Below are 13,844 nucleotides of genomic sequence, written 5' to 3'. Positions count from 1 at the left end.
TAGTCTATGTGGATAGAGGCAAAGTCTCAAGGACACCATTTCTCCACACCTCTAGCCCCCAATCTTTCATGTATCTAGCTAAGAATTCTTTTTAGGTACTTTTTGTGGTAGGCAGAATAGTGCCCCTTGCCAAAATTACCCATGTCTTAATCCGCAGAACCTATGAATGTTACTTTATATGGCAAAAGGGACTTTGCAGCTATGACTAAATTAAGGCTTTTGAGATGGGGAGATTACCATGGGTTACCCAGGTGGACCCAATGTAGCCACAGGGATCCTTGTAAGTGAAAGAGGGAGGCAGGAGTCAGAGAAGGAGATGTGAGGATGGAAGCAGAGGTCAGAGTGATGTGGAGCCATGACCCAAGGAATGGAGGCAATCTCTAGAAGCTGGAAAGACAAGGAAATGAATTCTTCCCTCCAGCCTCTGGAAGAAATACAGCCCTGTGGACTGATTTTAGCCCAGTGAGACCCAATTCAGATACCTGACCTCTACAGCTGTAAGATAAAATACTTGTGTTGTTTTAAGATACTAAGTTTCTGATAACCTGTGATAAAAAGAAATGTTCACATATTGAGGTATGGGGAAGTCATTCTGGCCTATACATGAGTTAACTTGCATTTTATGCTAACTAAAATAGCTTGTTTGTGGCCTATCAAACATACATTGTACATCTGCTTTAATTATTAAAGAAAAGTGTGCATTAACCAGAAGTAAAGAATGTCCATGCTAAAAATAAAGATTAAATGCCTCCCTTCCTGGGACGCCAATGCTGGTACTCCTTCCATACTAAGACTCCCTTTCCAGGTGCCAAGGCCACACTGACTAGCTGTGCACGTGCTGATCTGTTTTTTTTAAACCTTAAGGAATGTATCCCTGACTTTCTTGATGTTCTTTGTTCTCACAAGACATAAAGCTGTACTGAAAACCCAGGCTTCTCTAGAGCAGTTTCTCAAAGTAATCTGGGAAGCTGGCTTCCAAGCTATAGTCCTCAGTTTGGCTCAAATAACTCTTTTCTCTTCCTATTGTAGATTGCTTATTGATTACTTTTGTCGACACCTATCATAGCAGCAATAGGGGACTAACACAGATACCCTAACAAACTGTACTGATAGAGCTTGGACCAAAATGGTTCTGTTCCTTTTAGGGAACATCTGACAAGAGTGACTGGGACCATGACTCCCAGTAGGGTGATTTGAGGTAAATGGAGGATATACCACAGCCAGCCTCCCCATCCAGAGCCAAGCCAGTTAAATATTAAGCCAGGTACAGCAAGAGATGCTGGCAGCCAAACACACCCTGCTTTGACTGGCCAGCAAGAAGTCCAGGGTAATATGATTGTTCATTACCACCCACAGGGCATGCGGGATCCTAGTTCCCTGACCAGGGATCCAACCCACACCCCCTGCAGTGGAAGCTCAGAGTCTTAACCACTGGACCACCAGGAAAGTCCCATATACCAGAGTGTTTAGAACAATGTCATCATCTGTGGAAAATATACAAAATAGGCACCAAAAATAATAGGATAAGGCTAAAGGGAATAATAGTGTCCAGAAAGTGAATTTTGTCCTGTCATTTCAAGTTCAATCTCAAGGGAGGCTGCTCCCTCCGGGAGGCTCTTTGAAGTGTCTACATGTGGGCATCCACTTCATAGGTCACTGTGGGGCGTAGAGAGAAAGTTTGTGGCCTGAGACCTTGTTAGAGTTTTACTGTGTTGATTACAAATTCAAAATCCTCATTTTACTGCAATTAAACTGATACTTTCTCATCTCCAGAGACCCTGGAGACCAAAATATTGAACCAATCTCATAAAAGTGTTTGTTGCCCTACAGAGCTTCTGTTTGGGATGATGGAAAAGTTTTGGAGATGGATAGTGGGGGCAGCTGCACAATATTGCAAATGTACTTAATGCCACTGAGTCATACACTTAAAAATTGTTAAAATGATTAACTTTTATGTTATATATATTTTACCGCAATTTTTTAAAATGTTTGTTGTCCTTTGCTGTCCTACCTCATTGTTTGCTTTTGTCCCTGAGCAGCATGTCAGCTATACAAACTCTTTCTGATCTCCCAGGAGGAGCAAGGGAAGAAGCTGGAGAAAGTGGACAAAGGACTTACCCTGGGCCACTCTGCAGGGAAGCCCCAGATATTGGGAAACAGAGGCCCTATCCTTCCTGATGATTACATTTCAAAGGAAAGGCTCTCAAATCCTTAGAAACACTTCAGAGTTATAAGAGATACGTATTCACAATGGTAAACGTCTTCAGGAAATGCTCTAGGAACAAGAGGTCAGCGGCCTATCATCAGGTATTGGCTAAAACAGTAACTTTTCCTGGCAGTGTTGACCTTTTTCAGGCAGGCATTTTAATAGGGGTGGAGAGTGCTGGGGCCATTCTAGAGACACAAACTTATGCCGCTAGAAGCCATGCTAGACCTTGGTCAAGTTGCTTATTGCAGGAGTTTGCGTGGAATTGTTATGTGCCAAGGGTTCTGTAGTCCTCACTGCCTTCTACCTTCTTCCACTACCAATTCCATATTTCCTTTGACCTCAGTTGATCATGTTCTTTGCTTAAGAAGGTGACTGAAACCTTCATTCCTCAAGGGTCTGAGCCATTAGTAGTCCCACCTGCATTGGATTGTGGAGATTTCCATTGACTTTATTCATAAGACAAGGGAATGCTAAGAGATGCCCTTGGAGACCTCCTACATCCCAGACATATCCCCTCCTATTCCCACTGTGTAGTAGCTACCCAACTTCCCCTTGGTAATCAGGATCAGACACCTCAACTGGTGCAGTAACCACCCCTCCCATCTTTGTTGATTCTTTGACGATCCCAAAGTTGCCAGGTAGCAGTCTTAACTTCCAGTTCAATAGAATTATTGTTATGCCTCCTGGTGGAAGAATTCTTCCCTTTGGAGCCAAGACCTCTAGATCAGCACAACCTATCATGGGGATGGAAGCAAAATTTTGCTAGTGGATCATTAGGGGTAATAGTAAGTGAAACCATTCCCATTTCCAGCCCTTGATTCCTAGACCCATGAATCCTGGCTATGGGAAACACAGCACCATATATTGGAAGCTGATTTAAATTATACACCACATCCTGCAGGTCATTGCCCCAGCCCTGCAAGCCTTTGCTGTCTAGCTGCCACAAGTGAATCTTCAAAAGGCCATTCTAGAACAGTAAAATGATTCTCTAAATGTGTTAAAATTTGAGCATGAGCATGCTATGAAATAAGTTTCTTGGTTAGAAGTGACACTATGTGGAGTAACATGAGGGTGCATAGGTATTCCTCAGTTGGTGGGTTTTGGCAGAAACACTGAAGACACGGAAGGCAAATTCATATGCAGAGTTAAGTGTCTAACTCCACTAAGAAACAATCACTTCCCTTTACATTACAGATGTGGTCCAATCAACCTGCCACCTGGTAAATGGCTGATTCTTCCAAGGAATGGTGCCATATCAGTGGCTCAGTATTGGTCTTGCTGTTGGCATACTGGGCACCCAGCCTGGGCTTTAGCAGATCAGCCTTGGTGAGTAGTAGTGTTAGTGAACCAAACTTGGGTCCACTTGCCCTTGTGTAGTAAAACCAATCTACTGACACCGGATTATGGTGAAGGAAAGTGCAGCATTTATTGCAGCGTGCAAAGCAAGGAGTCCAGGGCAGCTAGTGCTTAAAAGACCTAAACTCCTGAAGGCTTTCAAGGAAAGGATTTTAAAGACAGGGTTAGGGAGGGGGGATTGTTGGGTGAGTGATCAGCTGGTGTACATTCTTCTGATTGGCTGGTGGTGAGGTAATCGGGAGTCAACATCAACAACCTTCTGGTTCCAACCAGTCTGGGGTCTACGTGCTTGTGGGCAGCATACAGTTAACTCCTTCCACTTGGTGGGAGCTTCAGTATCTGCAAAACAGCTCAAAGGACGTGGCTCAGAATATTATCTAGAGCCCTTGAGGAGGAACTAAATGTCCTTGAATCTGTTTAATGGCTGAACTATTATTATTTGGTCTTGCTTGACTGTTTTCCTTTCTTTCTGCATTTTCTCACTTCTCTCATTAAATTTATTTATTTATTTATTTATTTTTTTGCGGTATGCGGGCCTCTCACTGCTGTGGCCTCCCCCGTTGCAGAGCACAGGCTCCGGACGCGCAGGCTCCGGACGCGCAGGCTCAGCGGCCATGGCTCACGGGCCCAGCCGCTCCGCGGCATATGGGATCCTCCCAGACCGGGGCACGAACCCGTATCCCCTGCATCGGCAGGCGGACTCTCAACCACTTGCGCCACCAGGGAGGCCCTCTCATTAAATTTATTGACTAAAGGTTTTCTACAGACAAAAGGCAGGCAGAGGACATTGTGGGGAGCAGTTCCTATTCTGGGAAGGTCCCATAGGGTCCTGATCACTTACGGTAGTCCATATTGCTAAGCCCACGCATAACTTCCATCCCTGCCATCATGGCTACTTTGTTCAGGAGCCCACTGAGGAGAAAGAACAGCTGGAGAAGGAGGCTCATAGCCACAGAACCAATTGTCCTCGTGTCATGGTCACTCTGCCGATACGGAACAGATCCCCCACCCCAAATTTTGTTTGGATATCAAGACTGATTATGCCACACACACACACACACACACACACACACCAAGAGGGTATGAAAATGTTCAGAACTTACATTACAAATGACCCTTAATATATAAAATAGATAACAATTAAGGACCTACTTATAGCACAGGGAACTCTACTCAATACGCTGTAACGACCGATATGGGAAAGAATCTAAAAAAGCGTTGATATATGCATATGTAAATGATTCACTTTGCTGTACACCTGAAAATAACACAACACTGTAAATCAACTAGACTCCAATAAAATTTTTTTAAAATGACCCTTGGGTCAGCAAGGTGAAATAACTCTGTTTGTAAATAATGGCCATCAAATGTCAGTTTTTTAAGACACTGGAGACATACTCTCCATTAATTTCTCTCAGTCTTCCATGAACCTTCCTTGGAGCAATAAAAAGGTCTCGATGGTGGGACTTACTAACCAAACATATTCACATTCTCTCCTTCTCCCTCTCTTTCTCCCAACCTTGCCTGTCTCTTTGGAACCCTTAATTCTCAACATGTCTTTCTCAGTTCTTCACCCCCCACTAACCTTTCGATGGGAACTTTTGGCTCAGTGAAGAGCCAATATTAGGTGCACACCTGAAAGATGTTGTTGTTGTTTTTGTTGTTGTTTATTATCTCAGGCTCTGATGTCCTAATATACTAAGTTATGGTGGCTTTCCTTGAGGCCTTTCCACTCTTGTGTCTCCAACTCACTTCCCCCTTATAATTACTTCAGTTTTCTGATTTACTTTCCTCAGTACCTGATGTCTCATCTACAGAGGCAACCTCATCTACAGATGTGGGAAAAAGAAACATTATAGAACCCTTATGAATCAATATAACAATGCCTCTGCAAATTGTGCCAGTCTCAAATCTCAAAGCACTAGAGGCAGTATGACCTATTGTTGCAGATTTCATAGTCAAGAGCTTACTCATTCCTCATACTAGTATAATAATAATAATATCCTATCCCCATAAAAAAATTAATAATGAGAGTTGACATTGTTTTGTAAAAATCTTAAGGGCTATAAATTTTATTGTGTGCCCACATTTCCTGTGGCCCCCAAACCAAATGCCATTCTGGCTTCTTTACCTCTGAAATCAACATACTTCACAGTAGCAGGTCTCTCTTCAGCTTTCTCCAGTATTCCTTTACATCCTGACTCCTAATATGGTTTCAGTTTCATGAGACAATACAATACAACTAGACTGTGATGCCACAAGTCTTCACTAAAAGCCCCTAATACTTCTTCCAGTTTCTCAGCCATAATCTCCAAGACTTTCGACCTCCCTATCCTTCTACTTTGATTCTAGGTGTACTCACCTGATCTAACCTCCTTTCAAGAGGAATCTCTTCATCTCTGGAAAGCGTTGCTATCTAAAGCCATAAAGTTTCTGGGAATTCCCTGGCGGTCCAATGGTTAGGGTTCCACGCTTTCACTGCCAGGGCCAGGGTTCTATCCCTGGTGGGGGAACTAAGATTCCCAAGCTGCAGCGGCCAAAAATAAATAAATAAATAATAAAGATGTAAACTTTCTGAGGATAAATTACAATTCAATCAGATTTAGTAGGTTCATCATATAGTTCATGACCATAACGCTGGGAAACAAGTCCCTCACACCAGAGTGAATAAGATCCATTAAAAATTCCCTTTCCTTTTACTGAAAGACGACTTATAAGATTCCTAAAACTTATTGTAGACTGTGCATTGCCACCTTAACTATTTGCCTCCTTCTATGACATGATTATTAACACCCGTGAATCTCTGCCGTGGGAGGTCACTGTACCGTTAGCCTTTGACTGACTCCAGGCTAATACTGAGAACTCCACATTTCTTGGTCTCCCAAATTACAATAAGCTGTTTTCTTTATCTGTCGGTAGCCAAAATGGATCGTCAAGCTCAAAAACATAATGGAAACCAGAGTCCAACTGGGTATCACAGTCACTCTCGCCACTCAGTGGCTAAAGAATCTCCCCATTGCTTCAGGACAGCAGCCTCAGCCACATAGTTAGCAGAAGTCATCTTAGATTTAAACTTAGGGTCACCTCTTCACCTCCAGTGTCAGAGGCCCCAGACTGAGATGCAGAAGGGTTTGCTCCCTCTCTCCCTAACTGCGGTTTGCAGCTCCCTTCCCAGGTAGGGGGAATCACAGAGAGGAAGCTAAACTATAATGAAAAAATGAATGGTGCACAGTGAATTTATGTTGCCATGTGAAAAGGTCAAGTACATCTAGGCGGTAACTGTATACATATCTCCGTGGGGAAAGTGCAGCAAGAGTTGTGCAATGACAGGTATGATGCATTCAACTATGCACCAAAATTTGAAAGCAATTGTTATTTATGTAAGACATGTAAGATGCATGGGCTATGGAGGAAAACAAACCACTACGCAGGTCCTGGACCACAGCCCCGCCTTCCGGGGGGCCTGACCCAGCACCCCAGCACCAATCCGCGGGAGGAAAAGGATATCTCTCCTCTGCTCCGAGATGAAAGAAAAGCAACCTCCGGCGTCTGCCCAACCTCCGAGGACCCGTCCCTTACGCTGTGCGAGGAGCCTGGAAGTGCGCGTGCGCATGCGGCTCTGCGCGTGCGCAAGTCGGCGGCTGTGTTTGCTGCGTGGTCCGGCGCGGGTCTGAGGTAAGATTTTCGCCTGTGTGTCCCGCCTCTGTGCGGTCAAGCAGGAGGGGAAGACACCAAAGAAGAGGCTTGAGGTCAGAGGACGCTGGCCTCGCGCGCTGGCCTGGCCGCCCCGGCCTCCGGCCGGCGCTCCCGGGCGGCGGCCCTTCCCGCGAGAGCGCGGGCCCGCTCGGCCAGCGGAGGTCCGGGCGGCAGCTCTGGGGGGTCGGCCAGGCCTTGTCTCCATCCGCGATGCTCCCGATTTCAAAAGGCTCCAGAGCAATCTTTGGGTCCTTTCTCCACAAGGAAAAGGAATAGCATCTCCGTCGTTCTCGTCACGGTGACTCCGGCCCCAATGGCCCCCTCTCCCCGGGTCCCGGTGAGTACTCGGTGGCTTTGTTCCGGCCGTGGGTGTCGGCTATTGAAGTTTGGTAAGTTATATTCCGTTGGAAAGAGAAACCTTTGCAGGTTATTAGGCAGCACGTGTGTGTGATCTAAATAAATGCAGGAGTGAAGGAATTCATATAAATACTAAATTTACCACATCAGAGCCTTGTAAAGCCCCAAAGCTTCAAAAATATAGGAGTCTCTGGGAAGGAAGACGACGTAGGCTGGTTTCTGTTAGTAGCAGAAGTTGGAATTGAATTTACCGTAAGTAAGATGAGTTTTGACGGGTGGATTTTTCTTCCAGGTATTCATCTTGAAATTATTATTATTACTATTATTTGTCCGCGCTGCGCAGCTTAGGGGATCTTAGTTCCCTAACCAGGAATTGAACCCCGGGCCCCTGCAGTGAGAACGTGGAGTCCTAACCACTAGACCACCAGGGAAGTCCCTCATCTTGAAATTCTTATCTAAAGAAAATCTGTGGCGTCAGTAAAACGAACATCCATGAACCCTTCATCTAGATTCACTAATTAAGATTTTGTCTGTCGTTATATATATTATGATGAACCATTTAATGGGAAATTGCAGACATTCACTTCCCCCTTTAATCTTCAGCGTTCATCTCTTAAGAATGAGGACAGTCTCCTACTAAGAACAAAACTGCATTGTCCACCAAGAAAATCAAAATTCTTCCAGTTTTCCAAGAGTATGTTTTATGGTTGTCCGGTTTTTTGGAGAGCTAGGATCCAAATTTGATTTGCACGTTGCATTTTGGTTTTAGATTTCTTTTATCTAAAACATTTGCCTGAAGTTTTGGTTCCTGGCTATTCCAGGATTTTTGTATTGTAAAATGTTGGCATTCTGATATGATATTTTCCTATGATTTCATTTAATTAACTTGTCTGTCTCATACAGTGGACATTGTGTCTAGAGCAGTAGTGTCTAATACAAATATAATGTGAAGTACAGATTTAATTTAAAAAATTTTAGTACCCAAGTTAGGAAAACATGAAGTTATTTTTAATAATATATCTTATCTAACCCAATTTATCCAGTTATTAATATATAATTATTGGTGAAATTAATGACTAATGTAGCTAATATAAAATTATAAATGAAAAATTTTACATTTCTTTTGTACTAACTTGGAATCTGGTATGTATTTTACACTTAAGCACATCTCAGTGTGGATGCTAAATTTTTGTTGGAAATTCTTGATCTGTATTTAGCTTTCATAAAATTTACTGTTGAAAAAGTAGATTTGGAAACCCAGATTGCACCAAACATGCTGAAAAGTTTTTTAGTAACTGAGCAATTTTATTTCTAAACTTAATTAAAAGTAAGTAAAATTAAGAATTCAGTTCCTCAGTCACACTAGCAACATTTCATGTTCACGGTAGCCACATAGAGCGAGCCAATGGCTACTAAGTTAGACTGCAGGTTTAGAGACGTGAAAATTTCCTAGGTGATGTTGTGTACTTCATATTGTATCCCATCAGGAGGCACATAAATGCAAGTTGTCCCACTGTGTATTAGGAATGCAAAGCATTTAGTCAAGGTACCCATCTCTCTCTTGTGTAGTCACATTTTTCTTTTTGGTAATCTGTGGGTGATACTTGGTAATGGGGGAATAATCTCTTCCCCAACCCTTTCAATCGGTGGTTTTAACATCACTTGTTGATCTTCGCTTCAACCTGTTTTTACGTTGGGGGCTTATGAAATGGTTTTTTTTTTTTTTTCTAATTCTGTCATTCCTTCTGCATTCTTTAGCTGTCAGTCTTCTATAAACAAGAGCTTTCCCTCCCCACTTCCCCTGCCCTCTATATTTTTTTCCCTTTCGGAGTGTCACAACATATCCCTGGATTTTTCTTTCATTCATCGTATTATAAACAGTTGCTGTCATTTGATGCTCAAGCTGTCCCAAACTTGGCCAGGAGGAGTCCTTTTAATTTGATTCATGTGTCCCTTCAACACATACCTATTAGTCTTTGAGTGTAAATCCCCAGTTCACTTTGTACTTTCCAGTTACAGACCTGTAATCAATGATTTCTCCAAGAAGCCTCTTTCCTTATAGACACCAACGTCTCTCTGATGGGCTCAGTGCTACTGGGGTATAACTGTGTCTAGGCTTTTCAGTGGTTATCTAAAATATATATATATATATATTTTTTTTTTTTTTGAGACAAAATTGAAATCAGATTGTATTTATAATTTTATATCCTCCTTTTCATATAAATTATTATCATGAACATACTCTCATATTGTTATTCTTCAAAAATCCAATTAAAAAATATATTTTCTTACATTGTAAGTTCATATTCCTAGTAAAAATTTAATATGTGCTTTTTTCTTTATTTTATACTTGTATCTCTTTTCTCTTATTTTAAAAACATTGGTTTGTAATACCATTAATATATTGTTTTATCCAACAGTATGGGTACAGTAGTTTCAAAAATTATAATACCAATATTACTACCAACGGTAGACTTGCTCAATAAAGTATTAAGTTTCTTTGCATTTTTTGTCCTTAATGGTTTATATTAAGTATATGCAGTTCATAATACTGTGCTCAAATATTTGTATGAACTCTAAGTCTTTTCTCTCATGGTTTTGTTATCAGTTTGATACACTATTATGTACATTTCTGTTTACATTTAGTTTTAAGGTTTGCTTCCTTTCTGAATTAACTTATTTTTTTACTTTATAAAACTTTTTCATGGTTCAAAGGTAAAACTGTATAAAAAGGTATATTCAGAAGTCTCACATCACATTACCACCAGTAGCTAACCATTTCCATTTTATTAGTTTCTGATGTAAACTTTCTCAAAATTCATATGTATGTATATATATATACGTATATATATGTATATATATGTATATATATATATTCCTTCCTTCCTTCCTTCCTTTTTACCTTCACATGAATGTACTTCTTTCCCCAATTAAACTAAATACTGGAAATCAATCTATATCAGTTCATAGTGATTTTCCTTATCCTTTTTTGTGGGTGCTGAGCCCTTTATTAGTGCATGTATGGTAGTTTAGTCAACTAGTGTCCTATGGATAGAATTTGTGTTGCTTCCAATTATCCTAACCAAAGCAGCCTAATAACAGTAGGAGCAAACCTGTAGTGCAAAAAAAAAAAAAACAGATTTTTTGACTCATTGCAGTGTGGGAGACTGCATAGCAGAGGAACTGTGGATGTCTCAACCAAACAAAGCAAAATGTATATTTACTGGATTCTGAGAATTGTGACATTTAGGTGAAATTTAAAGGAAGCAGTAATTTGATAGGCTCAAAGCAAAGCAGGACTGTGTTAAGGGGTTAACATCAGGTCTGTACTACAAACAACCCAGGCTTTTGTTTCCTTGGAAACAATAAAATTAAGATAGATGTGGAATATTGTGTCCAGAAACCCTTTATTTGAAGCTCAGTTCCAGGTTTTTAAATTAAGGCTCCTTCTTGATGTCAAATATCAAAATAATGATGTATATCCTCCAGGCAAAGTTGGGATGTTTCAGTCTTACTGATATAATTTCAAACAATGAATCTCTGATAGTCTCTGATTTTACAGAACAAAGTTTCTCAGTGAATAATAAAGCAATCGTAACTCTGTTACATATTCTTTCATGAGATGGTCAGTGAAGTGCTGCCACAGGGGAGACTGGAGGCCCGGGAAAAAACAAAGTTTATTATACTCTTAGGTCCTAGAGGCGAGGCAAGATGTAACCATGCAGGGTGATGTGGGAAAACACCAGGATGGTCAAGAGGCAGAAGGCACAGGAGAGAGGGGAAGGTTTAGGACACTGCCTTTATTGGGGTTCCATGGGAAAGGCAAGGCAGGGCAGAGGAAACAGCCAGGATTGACTGCTTTGAATAATTTTGGCAGGCTTTGGGTATACGAGTGGTCTCTAGTTGCCTGCTACCTGGCCCTGGGATGTTTAAGGCAGAGAAATATTGCCTCCTACAGTGGATGGGTCTGCTGGAGGTAAGTATGGTTCTCGATTGGTTAGTTTGCGTATCAAAGTCATGCTCCGGGTTGAGTCCTTTGTTATTTCTCAGGGTTGGCTAGTCCCAAGAAGCAGTCTCTCCCCAGCCAGAAAGGATTTTTTCAGATGTCAAAAGTCATATAATATACAGAAAAAGTGTGTGTGTGTGTGTGTGTGTGCCCACGCGCGTGAGTGTCCAATACAGTCGGTACTCATGTTTTGATGAGAGTAAGGAAACCGGGGCAATGATAGTAGAGACTTTTAGACAGTGTGGCGTAAGTTCCCCTAACCAACACAGAAAACATTTTACTGTGATAATGGAAAGGAGAAACACAGGTAAAGTACGAGGAGTCCTTGTAGGCCAGCCCATAATTTAAGTTTCCCATTTATACTGCATTAGTCAAGAAAATAAATCTGAAGTCTTTTGCAGTCCCTAACAATATCTTAGTGGAGTTGTAGAGTAGATTAGGAATACTCTCATATCAGGGTGACACACCTGGCAGTGGTGTTGTTGGAGGGGATGAGCTGATAAGTTAGTCAAGTACATGTAAAGGTTGTTGGTGGTGTGTGGAACCAAGGGGAAGGAGTGCTGGTGGCTGCAACGCAGAAGGTCTTGGTGGAAAGTTGGAGGCGGTTAGTGGAAGAAAGCATCAGGGAGTGGGTGGCCCTTTTCCCAGAGGGTCCAGGGGTTGGCCAGTATGAGGCACGTGCCTCCTGGGGAAAGCAGTAATCTCTACTAATTCCTTTTCCTTTTTAAAATTAAAACTTTGTTTTTAGAGCAGTTTCAGGTTCACAGCAAAATGGAGGGGAAGGTACAGAGAGTTCCCATCTGTCCCCTGCTCTCCCCCCAGCCTCCCCCATTATCAGCATCCCCCAGCAGAGCGGTACATTTGTTACAGTTGATGAACCAACATGGACACCTCATAATCACCCGAAGTCCGCAGATCACATTACAATTCACTCTTGGTGTTGTAGGTTCTGTGGCCTTGGACAAACACGTAATGACATGTTTCCCTCGTTACAGTATTGTACAGAGTATTTTCACTGTCCTAAAAACCCTATGTCCTGCCTATTCTCCCTGACCCCCACAACCGTTGGCAACCTCTGGTCTTCTTACTACTCCATACTTTTGCCTTTTCTAAAATGTCATATAGTTGGAATCACACAGTCCATTAATTTTTGGGTTGATATCGATACTAGTAACCTCTACCAGATTTCCCTGTAGGCATGGAGTGTAGGGGTGTATGTTTTGGCAGAGAGCAAGAAGTATACCTGGATCGTGGGCTAAGCAGACAAGGAGCTCAGAATCATAATAGAATTCCTAATATCAAAGGAAGAAAAGCACAAAGTGTCCTATGTCCAGTCTGTGCCTTAGAAGAAACAGTCCCTGGGGTTTAGTGTCAGGGTCAAGTTAGCCCAGGGGGCAAAGTCATCTCCAACGGCGAGATCTCAGACTGGGGTGATGTCTCCTGGGGTGACGTCATCTCTGGTGGTGAGCTCCTGGGCCAGGGTGATGTTGCTGAGTGTGAGACTGGAGTATCCTTTTCAAGTGGGTACCTACTCCAGTTGATGTGGATCTCAGCATTTGCCATGTTTGGTTGAAACACTGTCTTATTTGGAGGGTTTGGACCTCTGGATTGTAAACCAATGAAAGCACCCAGACCAATAATAAGTCCACAGTTACCTAAACTGTGGTGTGTAGCTAAACTCGACAGGGTTTTTATTTTTTATTTTATTTTATTTTTTTTTTGCTGTACGCGGGCCTCTCACTGCTGTGGCCTCTCCCGTTGCGGAGCACAGGCTCCAGACACACAGGCTCCGCGGCCATGGCTCGCGGGCCCAGCCGCTCCGCGGCATGTGGGATCCTCCGGGATCGGGGCACGAACCCGTATCCCCTGCATCGGCAGGCGGACTCTCAACCACTGCGCCACCTGGGAGGCCCGGTTTTTATTTTTTGAATGAAGTTTAGGCTCAAGGTTTAGGCTCCCATATCAGTAGAACAGCTGCCTGGTCTTTGGGACAATCTATGGTTAATAGATCCCAGTGGAGTACACCCCCTCAATCTGGCCTCCAGCCCTTATGGGATAGGGCAAGATAAAAAAAAATTATAAATATAGGTTAAGGTTTGGGGCAAAATGGAGACCTTTTCAGGTTTATTTGTTGGACTGGAATTTAATGAATAGGGATAGTTCAGGAGACTATTAAGCATCTCAGTTAAACCAGTTATTGGGGTCATGAAAGTTCTATGA

At 42.4% G+C, this 13,844-nt stretch overlaps 1 protein-coding gene across 7 annotated transcripts in view; it reads left to right on the top strand.

Moving 5' to 3' along the window:
• The first annotated feature begins 7,156 nt into the window (after positions 1–7,156).
• The window catches only part of LOC132486667 (zinc finger protein 177-like), a 34,061-nt gene continuing 27,373 nt past the window's right edge, over positions 7,157–13,844 (top strand). For 5 of the 7 annotated variants that reach the window (XM_060094198.1, XM_060094196.1, XM_060094197.1 and 2 more), the window contains exon 1: positions 7,247–7,650. The gene's annotated coding sequence lies outside the window, so the exon portion shown is untranslated. The other 2 variants (XM_060094195.1, XM_060094193.1) reach the window with 2 other exon arrangements.

The sequence above is a fragment of the Mesoplodon densirostris genome, chromosome 3, assembly GCF_025265405.1.
Source record: "Mesoplodon densirostris isolate mMesDen1 chromosome 3, mMesDen1 primary haplotype, whole genome shotgun sequence".
Lineage (NCBI taxonomy): Eukaryota > Metazoa > Chordata > Mammalia > Artiodactyla > Ziphiidae > Mesoplodon > Mesoplodon densirostris.
Note: the sequence above shows the minus strand (reverse complement) of the source record. Positions and strands in the feature narration are given on the sequence as shown.